We start from the raw sequence: 19,642 nt of genomic DNA, 5'->3' as shown, positions 1-19,642 counted from the left end.
ATACATACACACATATACATTTACACATATATATCTATATATATTATATATATATATATATATATATATATATATATATTATATATATATATATATATATATATATACATATAACACATTCATATATATATACACATACTACATACACATATATATATCTATATATATAGTATAATATATATAATTATATATAGTATATATATTGATTTATTTATTATTATTTATTTATTTATTTATTTAGTTTTTTTTTTTTTTTTTTTTTTTTTAGTTTTTTTTTTTTATGAAAAAATTCTTGCAAAGTGAAGATGGTTCAGCCATGTATGCTAGAATTCCCCTCAACCCGAGGCTAAGGCCGTGATTGTAGGGTAGAAATACGGTTAGTCCGTCAATCCCGCAGGAGAGAGAGAGACTAACCTACTGCGCATGGCGACAATCAGATGGAACTGAGCACTGGCATTACGCATTAGTGACAGCAGACTCAGAGAACGTTCGTCGTTCTCGCACTGCTCTGCCTGAGTTGCCACCTACACCATTCTACGAATGAATAGGTTTACTATCATTATAGAGCAGAAACCAAAATCCATCAAACTGATATATTTAAGCGAAACTGAATTTGATAAATATAAAAGGCTAACTTGGTATTGTCCTAACAATACCTTAAATGTTTAAAAATAGGGAAACCGGCAACCCCTGAATAGTTGCAGGGAGAACCGATTAAATTGTAATAAGAATAATCGTACTCTCGGTTGTCCTGCCGTAGGAGTAACTATGGTATGAGTATATAACTTGAACCATACAACCGTTTGATAGTAATATGACGTAAGGGCAAAAATAATATTACTATGATACAACATCGCTTGTTCACCTTTACCCGGCAGATATATATACATATATCTGACTGGTAAGTTTATGAACAAACGTAGAGTATTTTAGACACTTGGACAGCTACCTCCCTACTACAATTCTGCCTCACCGAGGTAGGGAGAGCCATTACGCGGTAGTGTTTTGTCAATGAGAAATTATACGCTTACGCGATAGAATGAACACTCATGGCATTATCACTATACTTCACTACACTACTATCACTTTCCAATGCAAACATGATTCCAGGCTTACGCAAAGATTTAAGAATCACAGATAGGGTATTACCCTCCAAAGACACTATTGTAGGGCCCGAAGGCATCACAGGTCTTTGGAGGGATAAATTCTACTGGACGGGTAACTTGTGTTACACGCCTGGAGGAAGACCTCCTTACACTAATCAAGTTCTAGTTTACGTACCTATGATTCATAAGCCTTCCACGCAGAATCAGACATATTTTCACACTCGTTGCAGCGCTCATCAAACATACAAACATGTTTCCTACAATTCGCGCACACTGTATGAGGGTCTACCGAAGTTTTCGGTAGCCTAACCTTGCATTCTTCCACACAACATACTCTGGCCTAGTCGAACTAGATCCAGACATCGTAAGTTTAAGGAAAAATCAAGCCAAAATAAAAACAATCCACAATTAGCGTATGCCTAACCACCGATCCTAATCAAATAACCAAAAATCAATCGGGATACTCAAGTGACCAAAAGAGTTCCAAAATCCAATGACGGAGGTGCAGAGAAACACTTGTTGTCTGCACCGGCGACAGAAAATATCTGACAGAAAATGGGAATGGTTCCTTACGCCCGCCTCCCGCGGCGGGAATGGGTACTACCACCTGGCCGACCACTGCATGTGCCGGGAGTTTTGAAATTCTGTCGGACTTCGGAGAATACAGCTATATATATATCTGGCAGGTAAGGTTCATGAACAAATCATATAGTAAACTTCACACTATTTCATGTGTAAAACATTTAGCAATATTTACTGTATTCTCATATGACTCAATTTGTTTTAATATAAACCCATACTTTATGGAAGCTCCCCAGACATATCTCAGAAAAGAAAACTTCCAAAGGCAAATGGAATGGAGTTTGGAGTATCTGTTAGATAATTTGCCAGAGGATGTAGTCTTTCTCTTAGTTTAGTGAAAAGAGACCCTCTCCACAATGTAAAAGGATGTCTCTGCTTTTAGCTGGTTTCTCAGTAAATGCTAGGAGTGCTGAAACATGACAAATTTAAAATCAATTTGTATTTTTCATAGCTAACAAACCTGAGGTTTTAACGATAGGATAAATCTTCTAGCACCAGCTGGAAACCAGTAAAAAACAATGAAAGATTGTAATGCAAGGAATCTGTGGCACCTAGCAACCCATACGTATAGAAACCCTGGGACACATTTAGTCTTTCTTCCAACCCAGGACATAACAGGGGCAGCTAGAGGTGGGCTATTAACATTAAGACCTCAGGTTTGTTAGCTATGAAAAAAACAAATTGATTGAAAATTTGTCATTTGTTCACGTGCGAAACAAACTTTCAGTACGTATTAACAACAGGACAGACTCATACTTGGAGAGAGGTACGAGAATCCTGAAGTGACTGGGGGTTCAGCATACCTGACCACCCTTCCCCAGAAGTTAGAGTTCAAAAGAAGGGGTCCAAACCCTTGAGCAGAGTTTTTAGATACCGGAATGAAATGGTATTCTTGGACACTTCTTCCTTGGCTCGGCCCGTGCTAACAAAAAGTCTACGACACCAACGCCCTAGGTGACGAATCCTTTTCAGATAGCAACATAGTGCTCTGATGGGACAAAGCAATAACTTCTGTGGAACGTTGTCAAGAAACTCATTCAGGGAAGGAATAAAAAATAAGGCAAATCTGTCATCATGAACCGAGGGATTTTGGGTTTTAGCCAGGAATTCCAGGCAAATTCAAAGGCCACAGAACCCCAACCCCTGGTGTGTTTAACATTGTAACTCAGGCCATGAAGCTCTCCAACTCTCTTCAAGGAAGCCAAAGCCAACAGGAAAACTGTCTTAGGAGTCAAATCTCTGTCTGACGATTGACGTAGTGGTTCGAATGGAGCCTGAGGGAGACTACTCAGAACCAGATTAAGATCCCATTTAGGAGGTTTGAGTTCTCTAGGTGAACATGATTGTTCGAAACTCCTGAACAACAAAAATTTCCCAGGATGAAGGATGTCCACGCCTTTCAGGCGTAGAACCAATCCCAAGGCAGCCTTGTAGCCTTTGATAGCAGAAATAGAAAGGCTTTTCTCATTCCTGGAAAAGATCAGAAAATCTACTATATGAGCTGAACAGAAGTTCCGAGTGAAGAGAAACCCTGTTAACTACAAGAATCACAGTAGATGGCCCACTTGCACTGGTATACTGCTGACGAAGACCTCCTGAGGTAGCCAGACATCTGACCTACTGCTCTATGAGAAAACCTTGCTCGCAAGAGATACTGACAGCCTCCAGTCGTGAAGTGATAGGGACCCTACCACATGAGGCTGGCAAAGAAGGTTGTGCCAAGGGGGAATTTCTCTCAGAACTGCTGACAAACGAGACAGAAGGTCTGGGAACCACTCTGCCTGGGGCCACAGAGACACCAACCAAAGTCATCCTGAACCTCCCTGGAGTACTCTGTTCAGGACCTGAGGGATCAGGCAGAATGGAGGGAAGGTGTACACCTCTAGATAGATTGTCCCAGTGGTGCTGGAGGGCATCCTCCGTCACAGCGAAAGGATCCGGGACTACCAAAGAGTAGACCTCTAGATAGAGTCATGTTGAAACCTGTGGCGAAGAGGTCTAATATCGCTCTTCCCCACAGGTGAAAAAGCCTGTCCGCTATGTCCTGATGCAGAGACCACTCCATACCTAGAACTTGACTCCAACAACTTATCTTGTTAATTAACTGATTATGAAATTTAGGTCTTGAGGACCAAGCGCCAGAACCCATCAGGATTATTCAGTGCCCTAAGACTTAGCTTGTTGGCCACCACATTCCTCCTGCCTGGAATGAGCTCCTCCGAGTTGTCAATAGCCCACTGGTGCACCTTGACTGTCAACAAGTGGAGCTGGCGAGAAGCCAGTCTGTACTGCTTAGGCCTAAATAAATCTATCACAAGTCACAAGAGATTAATTTTGTTCTTACATCTGATTCTAATAGGATTGATTACTGAAGCAGAGCTGCCAGAAACTGAAGGAGAGCCTTGGGCACCCTAAGTACCAAGTGTATTCACAGGAACAATGAATATTCCATCTTATGTGATGTGGCCTATCCTTATATAGTCTAGCTAGTTGTTCCTTAGAAGCAAATCCATCACCTAAAAGAAGAGCTTCAGATTTCTCTAAAAGAAGAGCTTCAGATTTCTCGTTTAAAAATAACAACTCCCGATTTGAACAAGAGTCATGCAGGAGCAAGTGTCAAGACCTTCAAAGGAATCATTCTGGGTATTTCTACTGAAGCAATCCACGGTGGCCTAGACTAGTTCAGTAGGTAAAATTGCATAGAAAAACCACAACTGCCATAGTCTGGGCCACCGCGGATAGGCACCCTAGATCTACCTCATTCTGTACATCTCAGGGGAAGGGGAGGGGGGCCCAACTACTCCCCACCAGCCAAAATTTCAAGAGGTTATCCAACTTCTGGAGACTTGAGTTCTAACAGGTGTGGATCATCAAGTCAGAATAGCCTCTGGCCAATAGATCAAGAAAGGCAAGGGAAAAGTCGGGGTAGTCAGATAAGGATGTTCCGTAAAGGTCCAGGGGTATCAAAGGTCTGATTTTCTTCACAAAAGATAATGGAGAAGATTTTTTGGTCTGCATGCATTTTTTGCCAAATCTCTTTCACTGCAAGGAGAACCAAACAACACACCCCTCTCACGGAAACTCAGTTATTGGTGAGGGTCAACAGCAACAGAGGATACGAACAGGCAAACAAAACTCACAAGCACATGCCCTACAACCACTCTTGTTCAACCTGCTTGTTTCAAAAGTTGTTCACCACTGACAATTCACAAACACAAACATCGACAACACTTTAAGACACTACCAAAAAGATCACGGCAAGACGTCCACACTTGACAGCAGCTGAAAGAAAAGTGACAGGTAACAACAGGTGACTAGGGGATTCGCCCACTAACCAAGGCAATTACAGTACGTACCTTGTTGCAATGCTCCTACATGAAAGGCAAATGCTTATAGCTATACTCTGTTTTTTTCCATCTGTCCATCCGCCTGTGGTGTCCCGGGCTTTAAATAATATCCTAGGTATTTCGAATATTAACTGTGTAATTTGCATACAGTAAATTAGTATTATAGCACTTTTCAGTTGCAAATATACACCAAGATATCCTTTTATTTACCTAGAACTTACACATAGCGTAACTATTTAAAGCCTGTGACACAGTGTTACCATGCGCCACCACCACAGGCGGATGGACAGATGGAAAAAAACAGAGTGCTGTATAGGCATACCTATAATCAAGACCAATAAACTGACTACTCAACAGAGAAAGTAAAATCAATGAATCTTCAATGATTACTAAACTCACAAGTCTGGAGCCTTACCTACTAGTACCTACCTACTACAAAATAGTAGGCTAGGTATCTTCAATACATTTTCCATATAGTAGTAGTATTCAGCCACATTTTTCCTTTTTCATATACTACCTAGGCTAGCTACCTAGCCTAAACTACTGTAGTGTTGAACTTCGATTCAATTATGCAAAATTTCAATCCGACGTTTGAGTTCACCTAAATTCTACTGCAACAGTCTATGAGTATAGGCTATTCCATGGGATCCAAGTAGGGAACATAAAATCTGACCAGGTTAAATTCGCCTGTCAAAGTAGCCTACCTACCTAGTAAATTGAACCCATTTACTAGGTAGGTAGCTATAAAACCAGCCATCACCTCATAAAATCTTTGGGGATAAATTTGCTGACAATAGCCTATGAACAATGATGAGTAGCTAGATATGCTTTCTACCTAAATACACTGCCAAAAAACCCTCATACCTAGTACATCAAAACTTAAACTTAATCCTTACCCAGTACCTAGCTATTCTACTAGGTTATTTCTGTACATTTCCGAGACAGACGTGGTTCATAAACCCTGGTCTACAGTTAACCAAATTATGAATCTATCTGTCAAATTAAGTTCAAATTCTAGGTATGACTACAGTGTGGCACGAGAAGATTGACACCGAGAGCGCAGTTCTAATGACAAATAGGCTAGGTAGTACTACTACTAGGTACTACTACCTACTACTAGTCTACCACTAATATTAGGCTAGTAGCTACTATAAGTTACCTTCAACATAGGCAGCCAAGACATGTGATTTTTTCCTATACACAGGCTAAGAATTTTTCAGTTATATCACATTACATTCAATGGATCAATATAATTATGGCAGTAATTCACAAAAGAACTAGAGTTGAATCCTATGTTATGATTTTGACTTCTTGTATTTGTTATCATTAATACAGCAATTTAAGCAAACGCCGTTATCGTGATGAAAACACCAGCATGATAATAAAATCAAGTAATGATTCCCAATGTAAACAATGACCTCCTCATGATTGCAATGTGTATTGATTATGGTGCACTAAATACGTCAAAAATTGACTCAAAATATTCTAAGAGCCAAAATATAAGTTAAATCTAAACTATATAAACATATACATTTATATCATTATGAACAGTAAAAGGAAGTAACCATTTAGTGTTGCTTCTCTCCCCTGGTGCTACCGAGAATTATTTTCAATTGCGCACCGCAGTGGTGACATTTGACGGAGTATAGCAATGGCCTGTAGCCCACAGAATTGAATATAAAACTAATCTTGCTTTAATATATAATGCATTATTACTTTTATTTATTGAACCGCATATAGTACAGTTTTCAATTCGTTGCCAACGCTGCTTATAAGTGCTCGTGGTAACATCGGTCATGATGCGGTATCACGATTTACCGAAACTGCCAAAACGACTGGAAAGACCGAAACGGCAAAAAAAAAAAAAAAAAAAAAAAAAAAAAAAAAAAAGTACTGTAACGGATAAAGGCTGCCTGTTAATCAATATGTCCCCGTGACCTAATATCCATGCATGTGCCCGTCGTAGACTCAATCACTGACAACTACCCGATTATCACAAATCAAGTCTACAAAATTCACGGTCATTTACATCATAGAACTTTCTTAAACTCTAAGATGTCCGAGCTGGTCCACAATCTTAGCTGTAAATGGTAGTCCTGTATGCCATATAATCCAAGAGATAGGACAGCTCGACATAAGCAGCTGCCTTCATCAGTGATTTTTTTTATGGAGTTTGGTGTTGAAGAATAAGTGAATAAACCATTTTCAAAATCGCAACAAAAATGGAATCTTCAGCCCCTGGCATGAGGGTCAACTGTTTCACTGCTGGCCAGTGTCACACCGTATGGCTGAAGCAACATGTGTGGATTTTTACTCAATAAATAAATAATCAATTAAGTGCTTAACCATTCTATTGCCACATGATCACAAAAAAAAAAAAATAATGGAGTATAATTCTGTGTTAGTACAATGGCATGGTAGCCTACGTTAGTTGCTAAAACTAGCGGCCATGCATAAAATACAAAACAAATGTCAACCGATATCATGTTTAATTACTGTTTAAACAAGTTTATAACTATAAAACAAATATACACAGTAATTAAACAAGTTTACAATTATAAAACCAACATATTTAGGGTCGTTTAGTGATCCCGTTTCGTTTTTTTCGGTAAATAGTGGGACCCCATAAATTGAAGGTTGTGACATTTCTGTTCTTTTCTAATTAGATGAATGATTTTGGCTGTGGCAGATAAAAATAATAATCACAAAGTCTTATGTCCTTTTATTTTCTTCAAATAAAAAAAAAAAAAATCTCGGCACGCAACACGGCTCATTAAAAAAGGATAATAATATGTCGAGTTTCTCCAGGATGTAATATTTCGTGATCAAATGTCTAAATACGCAGAGTCTCTTTAAGTATCTCAGCATTAACCCTTAGCTCCTGATAGAAGAAAATCATAACATATCCATATGGCCAAGCTAGTAGTTTAAAAACGGAAACATCAACATAATTACAAAGTTAACATTTATGTCTAATGTGATATCTCACTTGTGTTGTCTATGATCTTCAATAGTATATTAATAACGTGGTGAAATAATATAAATATGAGTACACTTTTACTTTATTATCCAAGAAGACTACAGTTCAATAGCCGGAAATCACCATATTTAAGCAAGAAGTCTCGGCGAGTCCATTCTAATTGGAACGGAGGAAATCGGTTATTAAGGAAATTTTCCCTTTGATAAGATAGTAACTCGGTAGGAGAATCCATTTCCTGGATCTTTACTGTACTTCACACAGATATGCCACAGGGCAGGAAAAGTAGTTGCATTCAACGTGTAAGGATTTAGTTGGGAATTGCCTGTTTAAGATTTTGCAATAGTTATACGTGGAGTTCAGGGCATGAAGATTATCCATTTTACAAACAGAAGAATAGAGATAGGATACACTGCATGTTATAGAATACTGTTACTATTGTACTGTTTTAGAGCGTATATTAAGTAAAGAAAAACTGAGCTTTTATGACAATTTATTCTAGTGTAGCTTTAGCTGGCCTTATGCCAGCACAGGCTCTTGCCCTCGGGTAGCCCCTAGCAACAATATCGGTTTGTGTGTCCCTAAAGTAATGCGCACTGTCGGCCAAACCAGTTTCTTCCTGCAAGTGGCAACTTACATAACAAACAGGAAGAAGAAGAATACCCGAGAACGGAAGTAAACAAAGACCGTCGCTGAGTGGATGAATCCTGTCACTGACATTGCCAACGAAATTTACGTTTCCGATATCTTGCAGTTCTGTCGTCAAGCAAAAGTGTCATAAGTAATTTATTCTCTAACCATTTAATTCATGTTTATTAGCGGCTTCTTTTCCGGTCATTGTATGTATTGGCTGTGACGTACTTTTGCCAAATCAGTGTCAGGTAACCCTGGGGGGGGACCAGATGACTACCTAGGTACTACCTTGGCCCTAGGAGCTAGATTCTTGTAGGGGCTAGCCTATGTAGAAACCTACGTAACAACTGATTGTATGGTGATGTACTACCTATTAAGTATATTTTGAGTGAAATAAAACACTATCACCAAGTGGAACCTAGTCTATGCTTCTGATGTTCAGTGTTGAGGGTTTAGGAAGGCGCCATTGGAGGGCAAAGCTCTTCCGGCTAGGTCAGGACAAGGCGCCCTATGTCAGGTTAGGAAGGTAAGGTCTGATTAGGTCAAGACACAGCATTCCAGGAAAGGTTAGGCTTTTTGTGTCTGGAACCTGTCAATCATTCGTACCAAGTGTTGCAAGGCAATGCTAAATTAGTATAGCTAGCCTATTGTGCAAGTCTATAGCCTAGTGCACCCGATAGACTTTCATTGAAGATTTTTATAGTATTTATTACGAACTGGATATTGGTACAGCAGCTTTATCCCTGATTGCGATAGATATTGGCATGGCTGTGAATTGCGCATGTGCGAACCCTTGTTTACCGCCTCAGGCATAACAGTGACAGCAAGAAAATGACGACCTAGCAACATGTTCCGTGTAATAATAGGCTACATCAGTTTTTGCTGAAAAACAGATGTTTTCAGGTTTCAACAAACTGAAAAAGGCAATAGACGTCTACGAAGAGTCAAATTTCCAGAAATTGTATATCCGTAGGTCACGAACGATCGAATCGGCCCTGAAAAGAGCTCCAAAGAAGATTTGAAGCTTAGCTAGCAAGGTAGTGCAGCAGTCAGTAGTGCATCCAATATGGGAAATGTGCTGTTAATATAGACTTTATTTGGAAGATTACTTACGATTGATTAGGCCGTTTACCAGAGGATCGACTTTGGTAGTTTTCCTTCCTACCATGACTACAGCAGAGCATGATTTCTTTGTACTTCAAGTCTTCTCTGAATCTCCTCTTCGGAGCTCTTTTCAGGGCCAATTTGATCGTTCGTGACCCTACAGATATACAATTTCTGGAAATTTGACTTTTCGTAGACACATATTGCTCTTTTCAGCTCGTTGAAACCTGAAAACATCTGTTTGTTCATGAAACTTACCTGTCAGATATATATATAGCTGTATTTTTCCGAATCCGACAGAAATTTAAACACTTACGACACACGCAGTGGGAGTCAGGTGGTTAGTACCCATTCCCGCCGCTGGGAGGCGGGCATCAGGAATCATTCCCATTTTCTATTCATAATTTTTCTGTCGCCGGTGCTGAAAACACCTGTTTGCAGCACCTCCGTCCAGATTTTGGAAACTTACTAGCTACTTGAGTATCCCTTTTGGTTTTTCTTTGGTATCTGAATTGGATCGGTGGCTTGGCACACGTTGACTTTGGATTGATTTGAATTTGGTATTGATTTTTCCTTCTTTGAATCAAGATGTCAGGGTCTAGTTCTGCTAGCGCTAGATTTTTGTTTTCTATGTCGAATGTAGAGGTAGGCTACTGAAAGCTTCAGTAGACCCACATTCTGTTTGTAAAGTTTGCAGGGGGAATGAATGTACGTTTGAAAAGTCGATTGTAAGGAGTGTGAAAGATTAACAGAGTCGGAATGGAAGGCGTATGAAACCTATCTTAAGAAACTTGAGCGAGATAGGTTAAGGAGGTCTTCCTCCAGGAGTGTTTCAGGTAGGCAAGATTGTTTAAATTATTCTCCTGCTAAACCCTCCCCTTCTGTAGATTATGCTCCTACCCCTGTAGTGTTGCCTCCGGCCCCTGAAACAGTGTCGGTAGAAAGGTAATACTTTATCGCTAATTCTTGAATCGATTCGTAACTTAGAATCAAAAGTGTTAGCTCTGGAGAGCAAAAGTGAAGAGAAGTGCAGTGAAGTGCCCCTTGTGTAGTGGAGGGTGCGTCAGATCGGCCTCATTCCGCCTCTAGACCTAGACCTCTGCTTGACTCCCAGATTACGGGGAGAGAGCATGTCGAAAGTCGAAGGAGGGTTACGAGGAACCCCCACCGATCTGGCGTGCCTTCGGCAGCTTCTGACGAACCTACCCAGACTGCCAAGGAGCGTGCGCGTGCACGTCTTCTCAAGGAGTGCTTTTCTTCTTCTGAAGCTTCCTCCCCGCGCAAGGGGTGGAGCTCTCATATCGCATCACGTCCGCTGAAAAGGAGGCTCGCGTTCGGGACGCTTCACGTCCAAGTTGTTCTCCGGAACTTTGCTCGTCGCCTGATAGTGCGTTTGCTGCTTTTCCTCCGCAGAAGAAGCGTAAGGATTATTCGGAGGCGGAGTCTTTCCTAGATGTTTCTTTCGAGCGCCGCAGTCGCTCTAAGGTGCGTGAAGTGGCGGTTCCTGGAGTAGCAAGAAGGCGTCCCCTCGCCACTCGCCTGCTCACAGATCAGCCCCTCCCCAGAAAAGGAGGCTTCACCTACAAGCAAGATTCTCCAGTCTCTTCAGCAGCAACTTCGAGATGTTTTTTCTTCGAGAGAGACTGTTTCACGTCGCCGTAAGAAGGATGACAATCTTCCCTGTGAAGAGGTCGAGGCGCTTCTCCCTCTCCCTCTCCTCGCTCGGCTCTCTCTCCGATTGAGTCTCCCTCTAGAGTTCGTTCTGCTCCCCAGCAACTTTCTAGAGGAGGCGAGAAATTTGTTTCTCGCTCTCGTGAAGCGGTTGTTTCCGCTGCTACGAAACTTGTGATAAGAAGCGCGTTTCTTTAGATGCCGAGCGCGCTTCTGTGAAAGTCAAACGCGCTTTAGTGGACGCCGAGCGTGACTCGGTGCAAGTTTTGCGAGCGCCAGTGGACGCTCAGCGCGTTTTAGTGGACGCTCGGCGCGCACCAGTGGACGCGCGGCCGCGCACCAGTGGACGCTCAGCGAGCACCAGTGGACGCCAGGTGTACAACCTGTTGCGGTCGAGCGCGCTTCAGTCGGCGCCAGTAGATTGGCTTCGGACGCCAAGCGCGCGCCTACGGACGTCAGTTTTCCACTTCCGCAAGCGCAAGCGGAAGCAGGAACTCTTCCTGTTCGCCGCTCTTTCTCTTTTGAGAAAGCTCTCGTGACTCTTCTTTACTTCCTCCGACTTCTCCAGTGTCTGAAGAGGAATTAGTGACGCTTTCGTCGAAGCGGACGAAGAACAGCAGTTTGCTCCAGTTTCAACGGACTACAAGGTTTTGACTCGTTTGCTACAGTCAGTCTTTGCAGACACTTTCCCAACCTGAAGCTCCACGTACTCCTCCTCTCAGTTTTCGTCATCCAAAGCTACTAGATCTCGGGCTTTGTGAGAATGAAGAAGTCGCTTTCTACGAAGCAAGCTTTTAGAAAGGTCCATGATTGGATGGAAAAGAGGAAAGCTTCAGCAAGACTTCTTTCGCGTTTACCACCTTCAAGACTTGGTGGCAAAGCTGTATGTGGTATGAGACGGGAGAAAACGTCGGAGTTAAGCTTCCAGCCTCAGCTCAAGGAGACTTTGGTAGTATTGTAGACGCCGCCAGAAGATCTTTTCTGTCTTCCTCTAAGGTCTCTTGACGCCATAGTGAGTTAGACGCTTCACCTTAACGGCCTCTTCAGGACACTAGAGGTCTTTAATTTTCTTGACTGGTGTCTTGGAGTATTGGATGCCAGGTCCAGGAGTTCTGATTCCATCAGTCTGGGGGAGCTGTCCAGTGTATTGTCTTGCATGGACAAGGCCGTCAGGGATGGTTCTGAGAATTGGCTGCTCATTTCAGCACGGGACTGCTTAAGAAAGAGCACTTTTTTGCAATTTTACTGCAAAGTCGGTCTCACCACGCGCAAAAAGCGGATCTTCTTTTCGCTCCTTTCTCAGAACATCTCTTCCCCAGTCTATGGTAAAGGACATAGCTGCCAGTCTCCAGAGAAAGCAACCCAAGACCTTCTGGCACAGTCTTCTATGAAGCCTACTACTTCTTCGTCTTCTGGGTCCTCTGCTTTGAAAAATCGAAGCCCCCTTTTCGAGCCGCTTCTTCCTCGAAGCCAGCCCCTGCGAGGAAGAGGCTCTTTCAGAGGCAAGACTCCCGCTCCTTCCAAGAGTAAGAAGTGAGAGGGAAGTCCTTCAGCCACCGGTAGGAGCCAGGCTTCTACATTTTGCGAAAGCTTGGGAAGAGAGAGGTGCCGACGCTTGGTCTCTGGACATCGTCAAGAAGGGGTACAGAATTCCTTTCCTGATGTTACCCCCGCTGTCTTCGACACCAAAGGATTTGTCTCCTTCGTATCAGAGAAAAGCAGAAACGTGCTTCACGAGCTACTAGATCAAATGATCGAGAAGCAAGCAGTGGAACAGGTCTGCGACCGGAGTTCTCCGGGGTTTTACAACCGTCTGTTCCTAGTGCCGAAGCAGTCAGGGGGGTGGGGGGTGGCGCCCCCGTTCTGGATGTCAGCAGTCTAAATCGCTTCGTTACCAAGCAGAAGTTCAAGATGGAGACACCTCAATCCGTGCTTGCAGCCTTAAGACCGGGGATTGGATGGTCTCTTTAGAACCTTCAGGACGCATACTTTCACGTCCCCATCCATCCCCGAGTCAAGGAAATACCTGCGTTTGTCCTGAAAGGGAAGTTGTTCCGACACGGCATACAAACCTTCGGTCCTTTTACAATAGGAAGGTACTAGCGGCAGCTGGATAGGTCGTAAGCTTTCGAACAAGGGGTTCGGTAGTTAACTGCTTGTCCGACAGGCGCGCGCGCGCGACTGGGAGGTAACAAATCACTTTTGCTTTCGGCCTGCTGGCGTGTGGACGTGTATCATCGCTCTCTGCCCCCGCTTCATCGTCGTTTGCTTTCGCATGATTGTGTTTTTCTTTTTCTATGTATCTAGTGAAACTGAATTGTAAGTACAATCATTTCATTGAATTCAATTGTGAATTAAAGGATCTTGGTTCACAACGCCCTCCGATTACCCGAGTGCCGGGACTGAAGGGCGTAATTGCGGGAATTCATTTTCCCAGAATGATCCTCGGATTGGGTATGCTCGGTGCCGAGGGCGGGAGCGCTCGCTCCGAGCGTATATTGGGTTGGAAATGTGTAGATGAAAATCGTAAGTAAGTGCTCTTTTCATTTATATTTTTTTTGACCTGTATGCCCGTTGCCGAACGAATGCGCTCGACACGGAAACTATTCAGTATGAAAGTGGAATCGCAAGTACAGTATTTCTTTTTCATTTTCATATATTATTTTTTATTGTAGCAATACTCATTTTGGATCAGTTTTCCGAGCTTACCCGGAGATTGATCCTTCCCCCTTTTTATTTTTGAATGAAGTGAAATCGCAAGTGCAGTTCTTTTTCATTTTCATTTTTTTATTGAGATTGCATTGTTGACTGGGATCAATGTTCCGCTATTCACGGGAATTGATCCTTCCCCTTTTTTATTTGTATGAAGTGAAATCGCAAGCGCAGTAGTCTTTTCATTTTCATATATTTCTTGATTGCATCAATTCATTATGGATCAAGGTTTCCAGAACCTTGATCCATAAAGGTAAGGAATGAAACCTTTCACCCTTGCGCTCGGTCCGAGGGCGCGAATGCGCTCGATCCGAGCCCTTATTCTTTGTGAAGAGAATCGTTTGCAAGATGCATTTTTTTTTTTCATTTTGTTCCTTATTATTGATTGCATCAATATTATTTGGTTCAAGTTCCGCTCAGTCAAGGGAATTGATCCTTATGCCTTGTATTCGTGCCGATGGCACGATTGCTCTAGGGCTCTTATTTTGTTGTTGGTACATGGGTACTGTGCGGGGGTGGGGAACGAGACCCCCCCCCGCTCAGTTTTCCCACAGATGGCTTCCCCTTAGGGGGGGGGAGGTTATCGGCGTTGCTTCTCTCTCGCCGATCCGTCGAGCGCGGGGAGGGCGCTCGGTGCCCGATGTACAATTGTATTAGGGGTCTTCCACTCGTTCGGGAGGGATCAAACCCCCGCACAGGGGATTTCCCCCCATTAATCGCTACTACTATTATTTCCGCAGGTGCTACTGCCACGAGAGTGGACCTTGGTGAGGTATGGGCGTCCTTCCAATTGCAGAGCGTGCTGGTGTCCAGGGGCTGCGGTTCTATGTCTGGGCTCTACTGCGGTCACCCATGGAGTGGTGACCACGCAACCAGGTGACGACGTCCCTCCTCACCTGGTGGTACTCGCCTCACGTGGTACAGTCTTGCCTACAGCCGCTGTGAAGTGCCGTTCGCCGTACCGAGAGGGGGGCGTGCCGCCGCCGCTCGTGGTTGCCGCGCTGCAGCGACCACACTTCCGCTGCCCGTCCCCCAGAACTCGCCCCTGGACCTGCCGCCGGTACCAGGATGTTGCTGGCTGCTGCTCCACTTCCTGTGTTTCCGGTGCTGCCTGCCGTACCTGCCGATTCTGGGCTGACTGTCCATGCAGTTACTGCGCTGGCTGTCCCTGCCGTTGCTGCGCTGGCTGTTCTGCCGTTGCTGCGCTGGCTGTCCCCTACCGTGATGATGCTGGGCCGTGCCTGCTGTTCCTGAGATGCCCATACCTGCTGATGTCGTCCCTGTTCGTGGTGGTACTACCCCAGACTTTGGTCTGTCTGTACAGGTGCGTCCGGGCCCTGTGGCTTCGGCTACAGCATCCCCGGCTCCGCCCTGGAATAGCAGATCTTACGTCTGTCCTGAGGAAGCTGACGAAGAAGAGGAGGAAGGTGTCGTGGTCGTCGTCTTCATCTCTTCATCGTCGTCGGCCGCCACCTCTCCTCTTCCCCTTGACTTCTAAGGCTTTACAGCCGAGGAAGAAGAAGGTCGTCCTCCCTCCTAAGAAGCTTCCTCGGGAGCTTCTCGGGACCCGTCTCACCTCGTGGACGGAGGGTTCCTTCCGCTGGTCCTGCCTGCTCCTTCGGGAGCGGGGCCCGCCCTCTCTTCTTCCGCAAGGAAGAAGACTACGGGACCAGAGGGGTACCGCTGGCTAACACCGGTACTTTCCTCGCCTGGTGTCAGTGGTTCTGCCACTGCATCAGGGTCCGTCTCGGCCTCCCGTTCGCGGGAGGTACCGAGTGTACGGTCGCCTACCAGCGACCGTGCAGCCAGGAACCAGACCTCTGAGTCCGCTCACGTCAGTTCACGGCACGGGGCGGAAGACTGGTGACAGCCGCTCATTGCGACTCTCACCAGACAGCTCTCACATCTCGTGCGTTGAACAGCTGGCTACCCGGGGACGTGACGGTCCACGACCGACACGGGCTGAGGCTGGGAAGAGGTCCCTCCCGTTCGCCGGTGCCAGCCACGTGGCTGGAACCAGCGACGCTGACGTGCCGTGAGGACAAGCACCGTCTCACTGCGACAGTGGAGCCTGCAGGTCGCCTGACCGTCGCTCTCACAGAAGAGCGATCGGGTACGGCAACCAGCACCAGCTCTTCTGACACTCGAGATCAGTGCCGCTGTGCTCAGTCCAGCCGTCTCCACAGCGAGGGACGGTTCGACCAGGCCTGCAGCTCGATCGTCACCGGCGGGTTGACGATCGCTGCAGCCCTCCAAGCCTGCTGGTCCTGCCAGCGAGCGACGAGGGAGCGTCAGGTCTTGCCTCTCCCGTACCTTCAACCTCCTCGGTTACACCGGGAGGGACGAGGTATTGAGGAGTGATCGTGAGGGGTGCGCCCCTCATGATCCCACCACGACGCCCTACTGCCAGGCACGGTTCTTGGACCGGCCAGGACGTATGCGCAAGTGGATGGGGAAGACCTGAGAGGGCTGTCGCTGTTCCCCCTTCTTAGGAGAAAGGTTCTCGGAATATGCTCTTGTTTCGAAGGGCTTAACGGTCCCACTCTGCAAGATGCGTGACTTCCGAGATCCAGAGGAACTTTGCCGAGGTTACGACGCTGATTCGTCAGCACAATGACCTCGTGGGGAAGGATCGCCGCCGCTCCCACCAGCAGAGCCACGTCTCGGCTCGAGTCGTTTTGGGGCCCGAGAGGGAATCCAAATCGACGGTGGGTCTGCCGCGATCGGAGCTTGCCGACTGGGTTGAGCCAGGTAGTCCTCTCGTCTCCGGACAAGGAGGCTCTCTCGGTTTCTGGACGGTCGAACAAGCTCCTTCACCTCCTCTACTGCGACAGAGGCGTTTCTACGTGTCTTCGGACATCGTATTTATATATCCCTTCGGTCCTCCTGAGTTTCGACCTCGACGAGGACTGGAATGAGTCGGAGCGGTATCGGCTCTCTCCTGTCAGGTCTCGATCAGCCCCAACCAGACGACGTTTCACAATGGAAGGACGGCATTCCCCCTCACCTGCTGCCGGAAGGGTGGGGGAGTGCCTGGCCAGCCATTGGGACCCGCCCGGTCCAACAGCAGGCGTACGTTCCATGGGCATCGAAGGACGTAGCATTGAGACAGGAGATCAAGACCATGCTGAGCAAGAGAACTGGTAGAAATCGGTACGGATCAGTCACCGGGCTTTACAGCCGACTCTTCCTGGTGGAAAAGTCTACAACAGCTGGCGCCCAGTGATAGATCTCTCTTCCCCGAACCGGTTGGTTCGCCAGACCCGGTTCACGATGGAGACGGCACCTCAGTGCTCGACTCTATCAGGGAGAACGATTTCATGCTTTCAGTGGACTTGAAGGATGCGGATCTACAAAATACCCATTCATCAGTCCTCCAGAAAGTACCTCCGCTTCATCCTCGACGGGACGGTGTACCATTCAGGCCACGTTGCTTCGGTCTCTCAACCGCCCCACAGGTGTTCACGCGAGTGTTCACTCTGGTGTCTGCTTGGGCCCATTCGCACGGGATACGTCTGATGAGGTATCTCGACGATTGGTTAGTCCCTGGCGAGCTCCCGCTCGCAGTTGCTACAGGACAGGGATCGACTGCTCGAGTTCTGTCGCGATCTGGGGATCGTTCTGAACTTCGAAAAGTCCGATCTCGAGCACAAGCAGAGGATGAAGTACCTGGGTATGCTGATCGACACGGTAGCAGATTCAGGGAGGCAGCCAACCAGTTCCTGTCTCGGCAGGAACAGGTAGCTCAGCAATGGCAAGTCGTGATCGGACACCTGTCGTCACTCGGGAAGCCAGTCCCTAACGGGCGTCTTCACCTGCGGTCTCTTCAGGGAGACCAAAGGAGAGTTGGTCACAGGCGACGGATCCCCCAAGCCTTCCATGGTCACTGACACAGGAGGTGAGGCAGGACCTAGCCAGGTGACTGGACGACAGGAACCCCTTAAGAGGAGTGCCTCCGGGCACTCTCCCCCCGGACATGCAGCTGCTCTCAGACGCATCGACCGAGGGATGGGGTGCACACCTGGAAGAGTTGCGGACTTCAGGAGTGTGGTACGAGAACGACAAGCACCTTCACATCAATGTACTGGAACTAAAGGCAGCGTTCCTTGCTCTCCAAGAGTTCCAGGACCGCTTGATGGGACACTCAGTGGTGTTGATTACGACAACCACGGTGGTGGCTTACGCAACAAACAGGGGGGGCCTAGTGTCTCTCCCGTTGTATCAGTTGACTCGGCAGGTGCACGAGTGGGCCGAGGCACACTCAATAGAGCTGTCGGCACGCTACATTCCAGGGAAGGAATGTAGTAGCAGACACCTCAGGCCGTCGGGATCAGGTGATAAAGGACCGAGAATGGTCTCTACACCAGGACGTGGCGGAAAGGCTCTTCGACCTGTGGGGGCGACCGAGTCGAGGATCTGTTCGCCATCCTCGGCACATCAGAAGCTCCAGGTGTTTCTTCTCGGCCGTGCCGGATTCCATGGGCAGCTGCAGAGGACGCTCTTCAACACCCGTGGGTGGGACAACCTCTTCGCCTATTTGCCTTTCCCCCGTTCAGCCTGATTCGCAAGGTGATCAGTCGAGCACTGGTCATCCCGAATCTCAGGATGATCCTGATGGCTTCCAAATGGCCACAGGCCATTTGGTATCCGGACCTGCTGGCTCTTCTCGCAAGAGAACCGAGAGAGTTCCCCATTGGCACAACCTTCTCGGCCAGCCACACGTCGAGCGGTACCACCGAGCAGTCCAGTCCCTACGTCTTCACGGCTGGCTGTTATCCACCTTCTCTTGCGTACGAGAAGCTTTTTTTCGTAGCGCAGCAACAGAGATGGCTGAAACGTCCGTCAGTCCTCTGCACTGTGTACCAGGGGAAGTCGGCCGTCTTCGGTGGTTGGTGTTGTAGACGGGGCCTATCTCTTCTCAGAGCCAATCTTCAGCAGGTAGCGGATTTCCTCGTTTTTTTCTTCGCCGAGGAAGCTCCTCTAAGTCCCACAGTCAAGGATACAGAGCCGCCTTGTCGCTCCTCCTGAAACGACGGGATTGGACATCTCGAACTCGTTCGAGATCTCCTTGCTTAGGAGCAGCTTCCAAAGGTCTTGCCAACCCAGGGAACTCAAAATGACCCTCGTCCTTGCTGGACCTGGCATCGGCGAAGAGAGTACGGGAGGGGCGTCATGCAGATAATGATGTGATGAGATGCTGCTTTGTCCTGGGAGGACGCTACGGCGCTATCTGAAGAGAACTCGACACTCGGGCCTGAGTGTCCGACGCCTCTCCGTTAGCAAAGGGGTCAACAAGAAAGAAGTATCAAGAACACTCTTTCGTCCTGGCTGCGTGAGGTCTTCAGGAGGGCGTAGGAGGCTGATGGTAGTGACGACATCCGTACGTCCCGTCCGAGAACTCACGAAGTCAGAAGTATTGGCCCCTCGTTGGCGTTTCGTAAGAACTCTTCTCCGTGGCGCAGGTATGGAAGGCGGGGGTCTGGTACAACCAGACCACCGGCAACTTCCTT

The 19,642-nt window shown here is 46.5% G+C and overlaps 2 protein-coding genes across 12 annotated transcripts in view; one reads left to right on the top strand and one right to left on the bottom strand.

Annotated features, from left to right (window-relative positions):
- The window catches only part of LOC135216041 (uncharacterized), a 60,172-nt gene extending 53,788 nt beyond the window's left edge, over positions 1–6,384 (bottom strand). The window contains exon 1 of the mRNA XM_064250986.1: positions 6,195–6,384. The gene's annotated coding sequence lies outside the window, so the exon portion shown is untranslated. The remainder of the gene's footprint in view (positions 1–6,194) is intronic.
- Positions 1–19,642, top strand: part of LOC135216042 (lysosomal alpha-glucosidase-like) — a 152,271-nt gene that overhangs the window by 7,963 nt on the left and 124,666 nt on the right. For 2 of the 11 annotated variants that reach the window (XM_064250997.1, XM_064250998.1), the window contains exon 1: positions 8,626–8,793. The exons of 3 other annotated variants lie outside the window; for them this stretch is intronic. The gene's annotated coding sequence lies outside the window, so the exon portion shown is untranslated. Of the gene's footprint in view, positions 1–8,293; positions 8,315–8,621; positions 8,794–9,147; positions 9,172–19,642 lie in introns of those variants that run through there. 6 more of the 11 variants (XM_064251001.1, XM_064250995.1, XM_064250992.1 and 3 more) reach the window with 6 other exon arrangements.

This window comes from Macrobrachium nipponense, chromosome 6 (assembly GCF_015104395.2).
Source record: "Macrobrachium nipponense isolate FS-2020 chromosome 6, ASM1510439v2, whole genome shotgun sequence".
Lineage (NCBI taxonomy): Eukaryota > Metazoa > Arthropoda > Malacostraca > Decapoda > Palaemonidae > Macrobrachium > Macrobrachium nipponense.
Note: the sequence above shows the minus strand (reverse complement) of the source record. Positions and strands in the feature narration are given on the sequence as shown.